The sequence below is a fragment of the Lithobates pipiens genome, unplaced genomic scaffold (assembly GCF_037356315.1).
Source record: "Lithobates pipiens isolate NorthernLeopardFrog02 unplaced genomic scaffold, aLitPip1_a1.2 Scaffold_22, whole genome shotgun sequence".
Taxonomy (NCBI): domain Eukaryota; kingdom Metazoa; phylum Chordata; class Amphibia; order Anura; family Ranidae; genus Lithobates; species Lithobates pipiens.
The window spans coordinates 146,650,758-146,666,516 of NW_027507784.1; the positions used below are offsets into that span (position 1 = coordinate 146,650,758).

Here is a 15,759-nt window from a genome sequence, read left to right on the forward strand (position 1 = left end):
TATTTTTTGCTAGAAAATTACTTGGAACCCCCAAACATTATATATATTTTTTTAGCAGAGACTCTAGAGAATAAAACTGAGATTGTTGCAATATTTTATGTCACACGGTATTTGCGCAGCGGTGTTTTAAACGCAACTTTTTGGGAAAAGGGACACTTTCATGAATAAAAAAAAAAAAAAAACAGTAAAATTAGCCCAATTTTTTTGCATAATGCTAAAGATAATGGTACGCCGAGTAAATAGATACCAAACATGCCACACTTTATAATTGCACGCACTTGTGAATTGACGACAAAGTACGGTACCTAAAAATCTCAATAGGCAATGCTTTAAAAAATGTTTACGGTTACCAGGTTAGCATTACAGAGGAGGTCTAGTGCTAGAATTATTGCTCTCACTCTGGCGATCGCGGCGATACATCACATGTGTGATTTGAACACCGTTTACATATGTGGGCGCGACTTCCGTATGCGTTTTCTTTGCTTCGCGATCTCGCGGGGACGGCGGGTGCTTTAAAAAAAAATGTATTTTTTTATTTATTTGATTTATTTTAAAATGACTAAATTGTTTTAAAAAAATTTTTTTAATTTGATCACTTTTATTGCTGTCACAAGGAATGTAAACATCCCTTGTGACAGTAATAGGTGGTGACAGGTACTCTTTATGGAGGGATCGGGGGTCTAAAAGACCCCCACCCCTTCTTTACACTTCAATGTATTCAGATCGCCGAAAACGGCGATTCTGAATACCGTATATCTTTTTAAAACCGGTGCCATTGGCAGCCGAGTAAACGGGAAGTGACGCCAGGACGTCGCTTCCGTGTTTACTATGAGGAAACTGGAACGAAGCCAATTACGGCTTCATTCCAGTTCCTCCCCAGCAGCCGGAGGCAGCAGAACATGAATCGGTGCTCCCGATCGAGCGGGAGCACTGGTAACAGCGGCGGGAGGGGGGGACGTCCCCTCCCGCTCCTCCGGCATAACAGCCGAGCGGCTTTTAGCCGCATCGGTTGTTATGGCTGGATAGCCAATCGCCTGCTGAAAAAACCTGCAGGTGCGGGCATCATCCCGGTATACCCCCCGGAAGCCGAGTACGCACATCTGCGTACGCTCGGCGGGAAGGGGATAATCATTGTTTGTACACACTGGAAGGGCAATTTTACACCTACTGTATATGTTCTGGCAAACATGCCTATATACACGCTTGGCAAAGTATGTTACATGGATTGACGCATTGCAGTGATATTCATTTTTGACTAGCAATATATCAATAAATGAAAAGTTAGCGTTGTGTCTCTTTATTAAAAAAAATTAAAGCCTCATGTCGATCCTAGAGGAGTTTGAAGCCTTTCAATGCCTCCCATTTAAGTCTATGGTAACGCTTTGCCAATGCGCTGACAGGCATTTATGGTAGGGTTGTCACCTCATCCCTTTAAAACTGAACATTTATTAATTACACAGGTTCTGTGGCTGATTAAGGTGGTAATTAAACTCACTTAGTGACTTATCTAGATTACAGTACAAGCTGTCTGCCTTGGTGGAAGATGGTACTTGCAGTTCATTCATTCACAGAACCCTGTGAATGACGCAGGTGTGTGGGTGGAGCCCCGCACAGCCGTGTGCTGTTATCAAATTATGACAGTGGGTGCGGGAAGAGGATCCTCCATGTGCTGTCACAATGGGGGATTGTGGGGGCTGCTGCTTTAGTATAATGTTAAATGTAACGCTATCCCTTTCACGCTGACATAACGCAAATATGCGGCCTTTGGCTTGAAGGGGTTGTACTGGGGTGATGCCTGCATGCCGGTACTGTTTTTTTTAGCCGACGGTCGGCTGCGTTCAACCTACTAGTTGAATGAAAAAAAGAAAATTGTACAATGTATAGCCTGCTGTACAATTTGTGGACATCCAGATATTTGTTCAATTAATCAGGAGCGGTTGACGATATTCCTCCAAGGCAGATTGTCCAAATTGATGAACGGCTCACTAAATGGAGCTTGTTTGGGGTACAATGTTTATTCAATGTGATCAGTTTAGTCTCACTGAATGGTTGATGACATGATTGTATCATACCTCCCAACTTTCTCTGATGGGAATGAGGGACACCCAGACATCCCAAGTCTCCCGCACTTGGCTGTGGGCTCCCGGACACCTGCGAGCGCAGGGCGATCTCCCGGCTGGGCCTGTCACTCAGCCACAAACAGACGAGCATGGCTGCCAGGGGCAAGTTTTTTTTTTTCCTTTTAATTTCTACAGCCTGCAGATCACAGTCTTCTCTCTGCCTCCACCCACCCCCCTCCTTCTGGGGAATTTTCTGAGTGGAATGGCTCACCAGCCCCATAGCAGCCAAACCCCAGCTCCAGTAGCCGTACCCTTTGCCCCAGCAGCTAGACCCCAGGACTAGCAGCCAGACCCTATGCCCCAGCAGCAAGGCAGCCAGATTCCAGGACCAGCAGCCCAGCTCCAGCAGTGGGACCCCAAGACCAGCAGCCCAGCTCCAGCAGCCAGACCCTTGGTCCCAGCAGCAAGGGCCTAGCAACCAGACCCCTGGCCTCAGCAGTCAGACCCCTGGCCCCAGCAGCTTGACCCCTGGCCCCAGCAGCCAGACCCCAGGACCAGAAGCCCAGCTGCAACAGCCAGGCCCTTGGTCCCAGCAGCCAGACCCCAGGACCAGCAGCCAGACCCTTGGTCCCAGCAGCAAGGGCCTAGTAACCAGACTTCTGGCCCCAGCAGCCCAGCTCCAGCAGCCAGACCCTTGGCCCTTGCAGCCAGACCCTTCGCCCCAGCAGCCAGGCTCCAGAACAAGCAGCCCAGCTCCAGCAAACATACCCTTGGGCCCAGCAGCCAGAACCCAGGAACAGTAGCCCAGCCCCAGCAGCTGTGTGATCAGGCTGCATTTCATTGGGAACTGGTAATGCTGCATTTCATGGGCACTGGTATAGCTGCATTTCATTTGCACTGGTAAGCAGGCATGTACTGGCCATCGGGACTACCGGGAGATTCCCGGTGGGCCGATGGCTCAGTGGGCCGGTCTGGTGCAGTCCTGGAGCCGCTCCTCTCTGACAGTGAGTGATTTCGATTTCACTCCTGTCAGGAGGAGCAGTCTCCGAGATATGCTAGAGAGAGCATTAGGCTTTCTGCTCCCTCCAGCCTGCAGGGGGAGATAGACACGGTCAGCAGACTTTCCTTCCTCTCTCCCCTATCGCTTGTTATCACATGACTGGAGAGAGGAAGAAGAGAGGCTGCCTTTAGAACCGTGAGTACATGTGGGAGGGGGACACTCTGATGTAAGGAGCTGGTGGTGGGACTCTGATGTAAGGAGCTGGTGGTGGGACTCTGATGTAAGGAGCTGGTGGTGGGACTCTGATGTAAGGAGCTGGTGGTGGGACTCTGATGTAAGGAGCTGGTGGTGGGACTCTGATGTAAGGAGCTGGTGGTGGGACTCTGATGTAAGGAGCTGGTGGTGGGACTCTGATGTAAGGAACTGGTGGTGGGACTCTGATGTAAGGAGCTGGTGGTGGGACTCTGATGTAAGGAACTTGTGGTGGGACTCTGATGTAAGGAACTTGTGGTGGGACTCTGATGTAAGGAGCTGGTGGTGGGACTCTGATGTAAAGAGCTGGTGATGGGACACTCAAAACGTAAGTGGGCCGGTCTGGATGACGTCCAGGGCCGAATTTCTGTCCCAGTCCAGCCCTGCTGGTAAGGCTGCAATTTATTGGGGGGGGGGGGTCGACGCCGTTGCTAAGCATCACCTCCTGGAAATGAGTTTTTGCAGGTTGGGATGTCTGGACACCTATTAGCAAAAGTATGTAGGCATAGGACACACCCCCTTAAAGGAGAATTATTTAAACAATATTAGATAAATCCACAAGTGATTTTTTATTACGATTACTATTCCTTCATATTGGCTTTTGAAATCTACAGATGCAGTCATTTAGAAATCAGATGAAAGGTTTCGCACTGGGAAACGTTTTTAAAGATAAAATGTGCATTTTATATACAACTATAAAGATCAGACCAAATAAGCAAGACGGAGGGACTTTGTTCCACATCAGGAACAGTTGGGAGCTATGATATATATAGATGTATGGATACATGTGTGGCCTCCCTCAATGGCATTTACAGTCAGATTGTGAGGTGTGTCCAGCAGTAGGGATGAGCTCAGGCGTGTTCACATGGACCATGTGCAGAGCCCGCCAGGAACTCGGCGCAGCACTAATCACAGACATTGTCCAATCTCTGCAGCTGCACATCGGGGCAATGTCTGGCTGTGATTAGCGCAGCGCTGCGCCGACTTCCTGGCGAGCTCTGCACGTGGTCCATGCGAACGCACCTGAGCTCATCCTTATCCAGCAGTCTCTCCCCATGTCTCCTATTGTCTAATCAGCGCTGGGTATACTGACTCCCAGGACTGTCTATGTCAGTAATGTAATTATCTCCTGTTTGCTGGAGCACTACAACCCCCAGCACAGCGGTGACTGTGCTTTCCGTATAACAAGCAGTACACAGTGCCAACCTCTCCCAGCACAGCCACAAACACAGTCACTACTGTCCCCTCGTGACCTGCCCTTGTCACCGGAAGTGACGTCCGCCCGGTATCAGGTGGTGGGTGGGGCCATGTTATTAGCATATCACTGGAGCTCTGGAGTGGTCCGAAATGTGTGAAGGTGCGGCGGACAGGTGAGCACGTGATGTGAGTGGGCGGAGTCTGCAGAAAGTAAACATGATGTTGTGTACCGGCTGATCATGTGATTCTCAGAGATCGTCCAGTGTTATCTCCTGCAGTACGCAGCTTTGTCACCTTCTCCGTGTTCTGAGTGTAATGTAGGTGTTCTCACAGACGATAGTCACATTTCTTTGTAGGGCCTGGTGCACACATGTGTAGTAACATCTTCCTACACATGCTGTGGCTTTCTGCTAGGACCTGGCAGCAAAATCCAGCATCAAAAATGCTAATTACATGCTTTATGCACATATGACATCTAGGCTGCGTTCACACCTGTGTGTTTTCTAAACGCATTACCCAACACGACTCTGCACCCAGCCATATCTCCCAACCAAGGATGAGCTCAGGCGTGTTCGCACACTCCACGTGCAGAGCCCGCCAGGAAGTCTGCGCAGTGCAGCGCTGCGCTGATCACAGTCAGTGATACGTTGCCTGATCTCTGTAGCCGTGCATTGGGGCAATGTCTCACTGCCTGTGATTAGCGCAGTGCTGCGCCAACTTCCTGACGGGCTCTGCACGTGACGTATGCGAACACACTGGAGCTCATCCTTACAGCTGTCCCTGATTTGGAGCAATGTCAATCTGTCCCTCCCTCCTCATTTGTCCCTCATTTTGATATGCTCTATATAGGTGTTTATAACATGCATTTTTTATCTATCAAATAGTTTTTCCCAGTGCTAACCTTTCATCTGATTTCTAAATTGCTGCATTTGTAGATTCCAAAAGCCAATATAATGGAATAGTAGTGGTAAAAAAAAAAAAAAAACACTTGTGGGTTTAACCAATCTTGTTTTGTTGTACAATTCTCCTGGGTGTGGCAAGAGGTGTGTCCTTTCCCTGCATACTTTCGCTGATAGGTGTCCCTCATTCCCATTTCAGAAAGTTGGGAGGTATGTACCCTCCATCACAGTTTATTTCTGCACCACCATTCACAACTCGCCACTGCACCCCCAGTTCCAAAACTGTAGCTGAGCAGCTCTTTTCTGCACCCCATCCAAAACTCACATCTGTACACCCACCCATCCACAACCCACTTCTGAACCCCCTGTCCACAACCCACCCTCCAGCAACTCACATCTGCACCTCCTGTCTGCAATTCACTTCTGCAACCCCACACTTTTCTGCAACTCACATCTTTCCACAACTCACCTCTGCACCCCTGTCTGCAAATAACCTCTGTATCCCATATCCGTATTTCACATCTGCACCCCCTGTCCGCAACTCATATCTGCACACTAACCCATCCACAACCTACTTCTGCACCTCCTGTGTGCAACTCACCTCTGCACTTCCACCCATGCACAACCCACCCCTGCACCCCCTATCTGCAACTCACATCTGCACCCCCTTGTTCACAACTCACCTCTGCACCCCCTGTCTGCAAATCACCTCTGCACCTCCTTTACGAAACTCACTTCTGCTCCCCTACCCATCCACAACCCACCTTTGCACCCCCTGTATGTAACTCACCTCTGCCCCCACCCCCACCCTTTCCACAACTCACATCTGCACCCCCTGTCTGCCATTCACCTCGGAAACCTGCACTTTTCAGCAACTCACATCTGCGCCTCTTGTTTTAAATTCACCTCTGAAACCCACCTCTTCCCCTCCCTCCCTACCATAGCTCACCTCATTACACTTCCCCCCCCTTTTACAGCTCACCTCTGCACCTTCTTCTACAGCTTATCTCTGCAACTCAACAGCTAAGCTTTTCAGCCCCCTTATACAACTCCTTAATTCTGCACCTTATTTCTGACCTCTGTATCACCACAGCTTTGCATAAGCTGACATTGTGGGGTTTATTTAGTAGAGCCGGAGAGTGCAAAATCAGGCTCACTTCTGCATAAAGACCAATCAGCTTACTGGTTATATTGCCACAGCTTAATTGAACAAGCTGAGGTTAGATGCTGATTGGCTACCATGAACAGCTGCACCAGATTCTGAGGGACACAGCCTTAGTAAATCTACCCCAAGGTCATCAGAGCAGTAGAGCATCATCATATGACTGGTGTGGCAGTGATCAGGGACATTGACTGGTAACAGTATGTGGAAAAAAAAAAAATTTGTTTAAATTTTTTTTCCTTTTTAGATGATTTTTTTTTACCAACCGTGACCATGGCATTGCAGTCTTATCATAATGACAATGTACTACTCTGGAGAAGTGATCAGGACTTTTTTTATCACACAATTATTGCTTATAACAGTGATGATCTTTGTTATAAGCAATCATTTTAATGAATGGCATCCATTCATTCACAGAGAGAGAAAATGATGTGGTCCAAGGCACCATAAGTAATTGGCCTCCATCCCAAATTTGAACAAAAAGAGAGAAGGTTCAGTCGGTGGGACTTTGAATGAGGCCAATCACTATGTACTTTGCATAGTGATTGGCCTTATTCAAAGTCCCGCCGACCAAGCCTTCTCTCTTTTTGTCCATTCATTCACAGGTTGTATGATTGTGATAGCTGTGATTGGTCACAGCTATCACATGGTACATATGCACTGTGATTGGCCCTGTTTGTTTCATGTGATCAATGTGACCAATCACAGAGATCATCACAATAATACACAATGAATGGCTATGAATGAAACCCATTCATTGTGAACAACTGTCATGTGATCAATGTGATTGGCCACAGTGATCGCATGGTACTGAGGCAGTTCAGAACAATGAGCTGTCATCCTCTTTGTCCAGCGGACACAGTGGGTGACATTGTACTGCAGCATGGCTCCTAGGGTGTGTGTGTGTGAGGTGCAGGACTAGGAGGATGTCATATGACATCCATCCAGGAAATGCAATGCTCCTGCTTGGCCGTCATTTGTCTATAGGCCCAACAGGAAGCAGTTGAACACCTGCATGTTCATGGCACATTATATACTACACAACTGCATTCAAAAGGCAAGTGATGAGGATGCAGGAATCTGCCTCACTGCGCTATTGTATTCCAACAGTCAGAATACACTGATCAGTGATGCAGCCTTTGGCTGTGTTGGCTGATCGAATTCTGGTTTTCCAGTAGGACCATCCCACAGAAGCAAATCTATCGATTGGCTGAACTGGCTAAATTTAAATTTTTTGAATACCCAGCTTTAGACAGTTGTCACCATAACAATTATCCCCATTGGAAGATTTTCCTTCGATTTCAGTTCGAGTGACAACTCAAAATATCGGATTCCCTTCACTTTCTGTCTTGGACACAATGGTCACCAGGAAAAATAAAAAAGGTGAACTTCCCTAGCAAGGATACAAACAGCAATAACAACTTTGCAGGGGTTCCAACTCTCCGTCAAAACCAAAAAACAAACAATTTTGGCTGTTTGCTCACTTTGAAGATGAGTTTTATATCCCAGTAATTCAGAAGATGAGTTAGAAAGCTGTATAAACAAGCATCTAGCAATTCCTGTGGCATTTCCAGTGCAAAGCGTTAAGAAGCAGTGTGTTTTGTTTTGGAAAGCAAGGCCTTCCCACTGGTAGGCTGAAAAATGGACCTGGCGGTAGAAATATGAGTCTGTGTTTGCCAAGCCGAAACTGGAGACGATACATTATCCATGAAACCTTCACTCACAATGAACCTGTCGCTGCCAGGATGCTGGTTCCCACAGAGCACACGCACACAACACTATTTGTTTAAAATGACTGTCTTCCCATCATCTCTAATTTTACAGATCCGTATTTCCTAACATTCTTCTACTGCCTGTGGGCACTGCATGAGTTCAGGCAGAGGACAGTTCCTGGAGCCAGTGAAAATCACTGGGTGTGTGTGCTAGATTTACGACCTTATCCCCGTAATACTACAACCTTCTTCCTACGCCTTTAAGTCTACCTTTTGGTTTTTAAAATAATGAAGAAGTGCTCACAACCTAGGTTAGGCCTGAATTAGGACACACAGCACTTTTTTCTGTAAGCATTTGTTTTGTATATCTGACCACAGGCCTATTCTTTCTATCAGCCCAAGCACACAGCTACATAAAGATCAGTCAACCTGTGCTGCGTTCAAATTATAAAAATCTGTGTTTGAGGTCCTGTGTATGGATCATATTTTACAATTTATGCATGTAAACATTTGTGCAATTATAGCAACAGAGGATGCTAGGAAGCAGTAGCCACCTGCATCCTAACAACTGACGCATCTTGGGAACTGAAGATGCTAGGTGACAATAATTGCCTCTGTCCTAGCAACAGAGGATGCTAAGTGGCAGTAGCTGCCTGCATCCTAGCAACTGAGTATGCTAAGTGGCAATAGCTGCCTGGGTCTTGGCAACGGAGGACACTAGTCAGCAGTTGCCATCTGCATCCTAGCAACAGAGGATGCTAGAAGGCAATAGCTACCTATATCCTAGCAACTGAGAACGTTAAGGAGCAATAATTGTCTGTATCCTAGCAACAGAGGACACTAGAAGCAATAGCTGCCTGCATCCTAGCTATGGAGCATGCTAGGTGGCAAAAGCCATCTGCATCCTAGCAACAGAGAATGCTAAGAGGAAACAGCTACCTGCATCCTAACTGATAGAAATACAAAGAATTACCGCTCCAAGGTAATGACATCTCCATAAACAGCTGTCTCCACAATCCCACAGGGTGTCAGCTCTGTTTGCAACAGGAACTGAAGTAGAAAAGATGTAGCTGGATAGCCGCACTCCTAATTATTCAACTTTATTTCAAAAATGTAATTAAAATCATGGCATCTAGGCTTGTATACAGACTAACTGAACAGCCGCTGACATGTTTCACCCCGAACATGGTGGTGCTTAGTCATAAGCAGCTATGACTAAGCACCGTGTTTGGTGTGAAACATGTCAGCGGCTGTGCAGTTAGTCTGTATACAAGCCTAGATGCCATGATTTTAATTACATTTTTGAAATAAAGTTGAATAATTTGGAGTGCAGCTATCCAGCTACATCTTTTCTACTTCAGCTGCCTGCATCCTAACAACTGAGAAAGAAAGCCCGGAGCTGGGTAGGAACAGAGTCAGCGTAGGGGGAACATGACAAGGTGGTAAGGCCAGCCAACATGAAGGGGTTAATTAGGTGTGGTCAAGGTTTGGCAGGAGGTCAAGGTCATTGGGCCAATTTTGGTGCAGAGGTGGGCTTATTACAGTTAATATAAAAGTGATGGAATGGGAGGGGTCGTCACAGAAGGAGGTAGCTGTGAGAGAGCATCGGTCAGTGTGTTGCGTTAAGTCAGTTGGTAGGGTCAACCATGGCTGAATTGCAAGAGTTATTAGGGCAGCTCAGAGCCGCGGCTGGAATCCACGGGGCTGAGTGGGTTCAGAGTCAGATTATGGCTTCTCTGCGGGGGGTTCAGCAAGATCCCCCTCAACAACATCGAGGAGTTCCCCGCGCTAGGAGGTCTAGGCCTCCTGAGCGATTTTCCCCGGACCGTGAGACCCAGGCTCAGCGCCGTATTGGGAGCCCACTAATGGACCCTCCAGCCCCCCGCCAAGCGGCAGTCGGCTGTGGCTGGGGGAGAGCCTGGGAGGAATCCCCATCGTGGGCGGAGCCTGCGGGAGCAGGGGGCGGTCCGACACGCTGACCCCTTCTCCGGACTTCGTGGCACAGGATTCGGTGGCTGCGGTGGCGGGCGATGTGCCGGTCCGCACCGCAGTCCATCGTGGGAGAGAGGAGACAGCGGGCGTGGGCCGGTTACCTGTGGTGGCTGGCGAGGCCTTCCGGAGCGTGGACGAGCGGCGGAGGAGGCGGGGCACGTCTGCCCTGGGCGGATCCAAGATGGCGGCGGCTACTTCTGGGTCACCGGCGGCCGAAAGTTCGGGCCAGGAGGTCAGGCATGCGCAGATGGCCTCCGGGGTCGGGAGGACACGAAGGTGGACGGAGAAGAGCCGGTCTGCCGAGAGAAGATCACCGGTGGCCGGCACGGGGAGAGGACGGTCGGCGGGGAGCGCCCGGGTGGCACCAGCATCAGTGTCTTCACGGCTGGATGTCGGCAGCAGCAACGCAGAGGAGGGAGAAATCGAGGATGACGCCACAGAAGCTGTTGAGATCTGATGAGATCGAGACGGCAGCTGGGGGAATGCACAGCCCCACGCAGCCTGGTGAGTGCACACCTGTGCTTCTTCCTTTTCTTGAGCCTAATGTTGTGTCTAATGTGGGGTCCCAAGGGCTGTCTGGGGGTGGGAGTGCTGGGCCCCTGGGGTCAAGTGTTTCTGGGGATGTGCTGTTAGAGATTAGGGAGCTGCTAAGGAGATTGTCGGAGGCACCGTGGGACACCGTGAAGTCGTCTAGGGAGGCGGCGTCTAGTGCGCAGGTAGCGGTGGTGCCGGATTCGGTGGTGCAGCGCGGGACCTGCGAGACGGCGGCGGCGGATACGCCGGCGGTGGATAAGGAGATGGATAAGGTAAGATTGGCGGATGGGGAAAAATGCGAAGTGTATGTTTGCTTCGAAGGGCCGCTGGGTGCGCACCTCAAGCCTGAAGTGCGGGAAAAGATTTGGAAGGGGGAGTATGTAGAAATTTTTTCGCTGCTCCCCCTTGAAAAGTTTAATCTGGATTGCGCAAAGCCGGACGATAGTAAGAAGGAGGATGAGGAGAAGCGTAGATACCGCCTCATACCTCGTACCTTTACTAACTGGTTGCAGGCTTTTGCGATCCTCACTAGCGTCCTGGGGGAGAAGGAACAAGGGTGTTGTTCAGCCTTGTTTTGTTATCTGGACGCGATTGGGGAGGCGTACCGGGTCCAGGATAGCTGCGCTATGACAAACAATTCAGGCAAAGGAAGGCGGTGCGTCCTGCGATCCGATGGGATCACAAGGACATTGGGCTCTGGATGAAACTGATGACCCCCGCGAGGAGTGGGGGCCAGTTTTTTCCAGGGGGGGCTGGCGGTTCCTCATCCTCTGGGTCATCGGCCTCCAGAAAGAAAGGGGTGTGCTGGCTTTTTAACGACAGCTCCTGCCGTTTTGGCGGATCCTGTCGTTTTAAACACGAATGCTCGGGTTGTGGAGGCGGTCACGCCTTCAGTCGCTGCTTCAAAGCCGGATGGGCTCGGTCCGGGGATGCGTCTGGAAAAAGGGAGGACGCCGGTGAAAGTGGGAAAGATGTTGTCTTTCCTAAATAGGTATCCGGATAGGGCGGCAGCTAGGTTGTTGACTGAGGGTTTTCGCATTCCTTGTTCACTGTCTGTGGTTCCTCCTATTTCTCCTAATTTGCAATCGGCTTTCCTTTTTCCGGAGGTGGTGTCAGAAAAATTGGCCAAGGAAGTTCTCTTGGGGAGAATGAGTGGTCCTTTTTCTGATCCTCCGTTTTCTGGATTAGTGGTTTCTCCGTTGGGGGTGATCCCCAAGAAAGATCCGGGTGTGGGACGAATTTTTGGATAGGTACAATGGTAGGTCCCTGTGGTTGTCTGGCCCGGTCAGTAATGCGGATTTGGATCTCTTTACTGATGCGGCCGGGGCTGGTGGGTACGGTGCTTTTTTCCGGGGTAAGTGGAGTGCTGGTGGCTGGCCGACGGAGTGGCAGGCGGCCGGTTGGGTGAGGAACTTGGCGCTATTGGAGTTGTTCCCAATAGTGTTGGCAGTGGAGATCTGGGGGGAGGCGTTCCGGAATAGGAAGGTACGTTTTCACTGTGACAACTTGGGGGTGGTGTTGGCCATTAACAAGTTGTCGGCTTCTTCTCCGCCTGTGGTGCGCTTGTTGCGCCATCTGGTGTTGTTATGCCTCCAGTTGAATGCTTTTGTATATGCAGTGCACATTCATGGAGTGAGTAACAAAATTGCGGATGCTTTGTCTCGTTCGCAGTGGCAGGTGTTTCGAGAGTTGGCGCCGGATGTGGAGCGGCATGGAACGCCCTGCCCCCCGGGGTTGTGGACAATAGCATCGGAGTCGCAGCAGGCTTGATTCGGGGTTCGCTGAGTGAGGCAACCTGGAGGGCGTACGCCAGTGCGTGGTCGGAATGGCAGGCTTTATTGGTCGAGGTAGGGGGGCTTGGGGATGGTATGGATGGGTCTTCTTTGGTGTTGTATTTTATCGTAAGGAATTTCCTTGACGGGGCGTCAGCGGCGGCAGTAGACCGCAAGTTGGCGGGCCTCGCTTTTTGGTTGAAGTTGCAGGGTGGGCCGGATTTCACTAAGTCTTTTGTGGTCCGGCAGGCAATGAAGGGTTACGGTAGGGGTCGTCGAGCCAGGGATCGGCGGCGACCAGTTTCTGTCGACATTTTGCGGCTTCTGCTGGGTGTCTTGGGGTCGGTGTGCTCTGGGGCTTATGAGCGCACTCTATTTCATGCAGCTTTTCTGGTTGCGTTTTTTGGAGCTATGAGATTCGGGGAATTGGTGAGTCCGTCTAGACGGAAGGCGGGCGGTGTTTTTGTTCAGGATGTAGTCGTTTTGACTGATTCGGTGCAGATCCGGATAGGTAAGTCCAAAACGGATCAGGAAGGCAAGGGGGTGAGCTTTATGATTTATCGGGGGGGCTCGGCCGAACTGTGTCCGGTTGAGGCGTTGACCCGTTTGCTGTCTATCAGGCCTCTCCGTCCGGGCCCTCTGTTGATGCACGCTGATGGCTCTTATCTCTCTAGATTCCAATTTGTCGTGGTCTTTCGTAACTGCTTGCGGGCAGTTGGGTTGGAGCCAAGTCAGTATGCGTCTCATTCGTTCCGGATTGGAGCTGCCACCGAGGCGTCTCGGTGGGGCCTTGGGGATGCTGTGGTGAGGCGGATAGGTAGGTGGGAGTCGGAGCGCTTTAGGTTATGTGTGCGCCCGCACCTTCTTTAGGCTTGGGAGGTGTAGGGGGGTGCCCCCCCCTGTTTGTTTTGTTTTGGGTTCCTGGATCTTTGTTGGGTGTCTGTATTTGTTGGATTGTTTCCGTATGTGTCGTCTTGTCTGTGTTAAGTTTTTGGTTAGTGATTGCCACTGTCTTTTCTCTGTTTGTTACAGGTCGCAGGTGTCTGGTCTGGATCCTGGGGCATTCCTTTGTTTACTGGGGTGCTCGGAGGGTGGAAGTTAGGCCTGGGGCCAGGCAGTTAGGGCTGCACCGGGCGGAGGCCTGTGTGCACTGGATCGGTGTGCGGGGCATGCTCTGGCAGGGGGTGGTTCCCGAGGTACATAGGTTTGCCAGGTGGGATAGGGCCCCGGATGTGCTCGTCATCCACCCTGGGGGCAATGATTTAGCGCTGAGGCGTTCCAGGGACCTGATCCGTGACATCCGCTTTGATTTTCTTCGGCTCCACTTGGATTTTCCTGGCACTATCCTTGTCTGGTCTGAGATTGTGGCGCGTGCGGCTTGGAGGGGTGCCAGGTCGGTGGACCGAATTAACAAGGCTCGGATAAAGGTAAACAAGGAGGTGGGGAGGTTTTTTATGCGGAATGGAGGACTGGTGGTGCGTCACTTGGATCTGGAAGTGGAGACTTGGCGCTTTCTTAGAGGTGATGGCGTTCATTTGAACGCCATCGGTACTGACCTGTGGTTCTTGGGTTTGGAGGATGGAGTACAACGAGCTGTTAGGTTGTGGCGGGGCGCGCAGGTGTAAGGTTTCACACCTGCGTCGCTGTGGCATTTTGGGGTCCTTGGCGGTGGTAACAGGTGGTGTTTCGGATAAGTGGTGGGGAACCATCTAAGGTATGGTGTCCTCGAGTGGGAATGGGTCACTGGATAGTGACCGGGTTTTATAAGGACCCTGGGGTGACTGAGGTCAGCTGGGTTTAGGCTTCGAGCCGGCATCAGTAGCGGCTGGGGTGGCAGCTCGGCTAGGTGGTGCCTCGGACACACAATTACAAGAGAGGATATTTTGGTACCGTCAAGGACCTCAAAAATATACATTACAGGATATAGAGGGCAGGTAAAGTGTAGGCATGGGGATAGTAATTGTTTTAAATTGTTGTTGTTGAATAAGGTTTTATGTTAATAAAAGGCCATGTTTGGCCATTTACCCCACCTATGGTGTAGTGTGTTTTATTTAAGGGGAATACAAGGTATGGGCAAGTGGTGGAAGGTTAAGAAATAAAGGTTGGGCTGATCTGACCTACCATTGTCATGCTAGGCGGCAATAGCTGCCTGCCTCCTAGCAAAGGTAGGAGGTATTGGCCACCTGCATCCCAGCAATGGAGGATGCTAGGCAGAAATAGCTGTTTGTGACCGAGCAATTAAGGTTGGATTCACACTTACGCATTTTTAGTGTGTTTTGCATTTTGCAGATTTGCACTACAGAACATGTTCCATAGGAAACCATGTCAAATGGACTGCAGTGCAAATCTGCAAAATGCAAAAAGCACAAAAAATGCATAGGTGTGAATCCAGCCTAAGTAAGAGCTGTGAAAATGTGGAATAGACTCCCTCCAGAGCTGGTTCTGGCAAGCTCAGTAGATTGTGTTAAAAAAGGCCTGGATTATTTCCTAAATGTACATAATATAACTGAGTACTAACATTTATAGGTAAAGTTGATCCAGGGAAAATCCGATTGCCTCTCGGGGGATCAAGAAGGAATTTTTGTCCCCTGCTGTAGCAAATTGGATCATGCTTTGCTGGGGTTTTTTGCCTTACTGTGGGTATAGGATTGTGTATATGGGATTGCATTCTGTTTTTTTGGTTGAACTAGATGGACTTGTGTCTTTTTTCAACCTGACTAACTATGTAACTAATAGGCTGCATTGATGCTGTGCACATGTACACAGTGCTCAGATGTTTCATGTGTATGGCTCACAGAGCACGTTTTATGCAGATTCTTGCTGCTAGCTTTGTTTAGCAGTATATTAGCATACCTCCCAACTTTTTGAGATTAGAAAAAGGAACGCCTTTTAGTACAACATATGAAGGAAAACGCTCCCAGCAGTAATAACCAAAGAAGTGTTTTTTTTTCACTGCTAGTTTACCTGTATTTTGGATTTTTAAAATAACAAATGCAATAACATAGCGGTTGATTTCAAGGATTTAATGCAATATAACATTTGGAAGATAAATTGTGAATTTTCTATATAGGTCTATGCATCAGAGTAGAAAGATGGACAGATGGCGTTGGCTGTAAAAAGGTATAGTTACACGAGGGACAGTTGGGAACTATGTAATCAGATTTACAATAAGACATGAT

General features: G+C 49.4%; 1 protein-coding gene across 1 annotated transcript in view; it reads left to right on the plus strand.

The window, feature by feature from the left end:
- The first annotated feature begins 4,611 nt into the window (after nt 1–4,611).
- The window catches only part of MAP3K13 (mitogen-activated protein kinase kinase kinase 13), a 230,377-nt gene continuing 219,229 nt past the window's right edge, over nt 4,612–15,759 (plus strand). The window contains exon 1 of the mRNA XM_077448443.1: nt 4,612–4,682. The gene's annotated coding sequence lies outside the window, so the exon portion shown is untranslated. The remainder of the gene's footprint in view (nt 4,683–15,759) is intronic.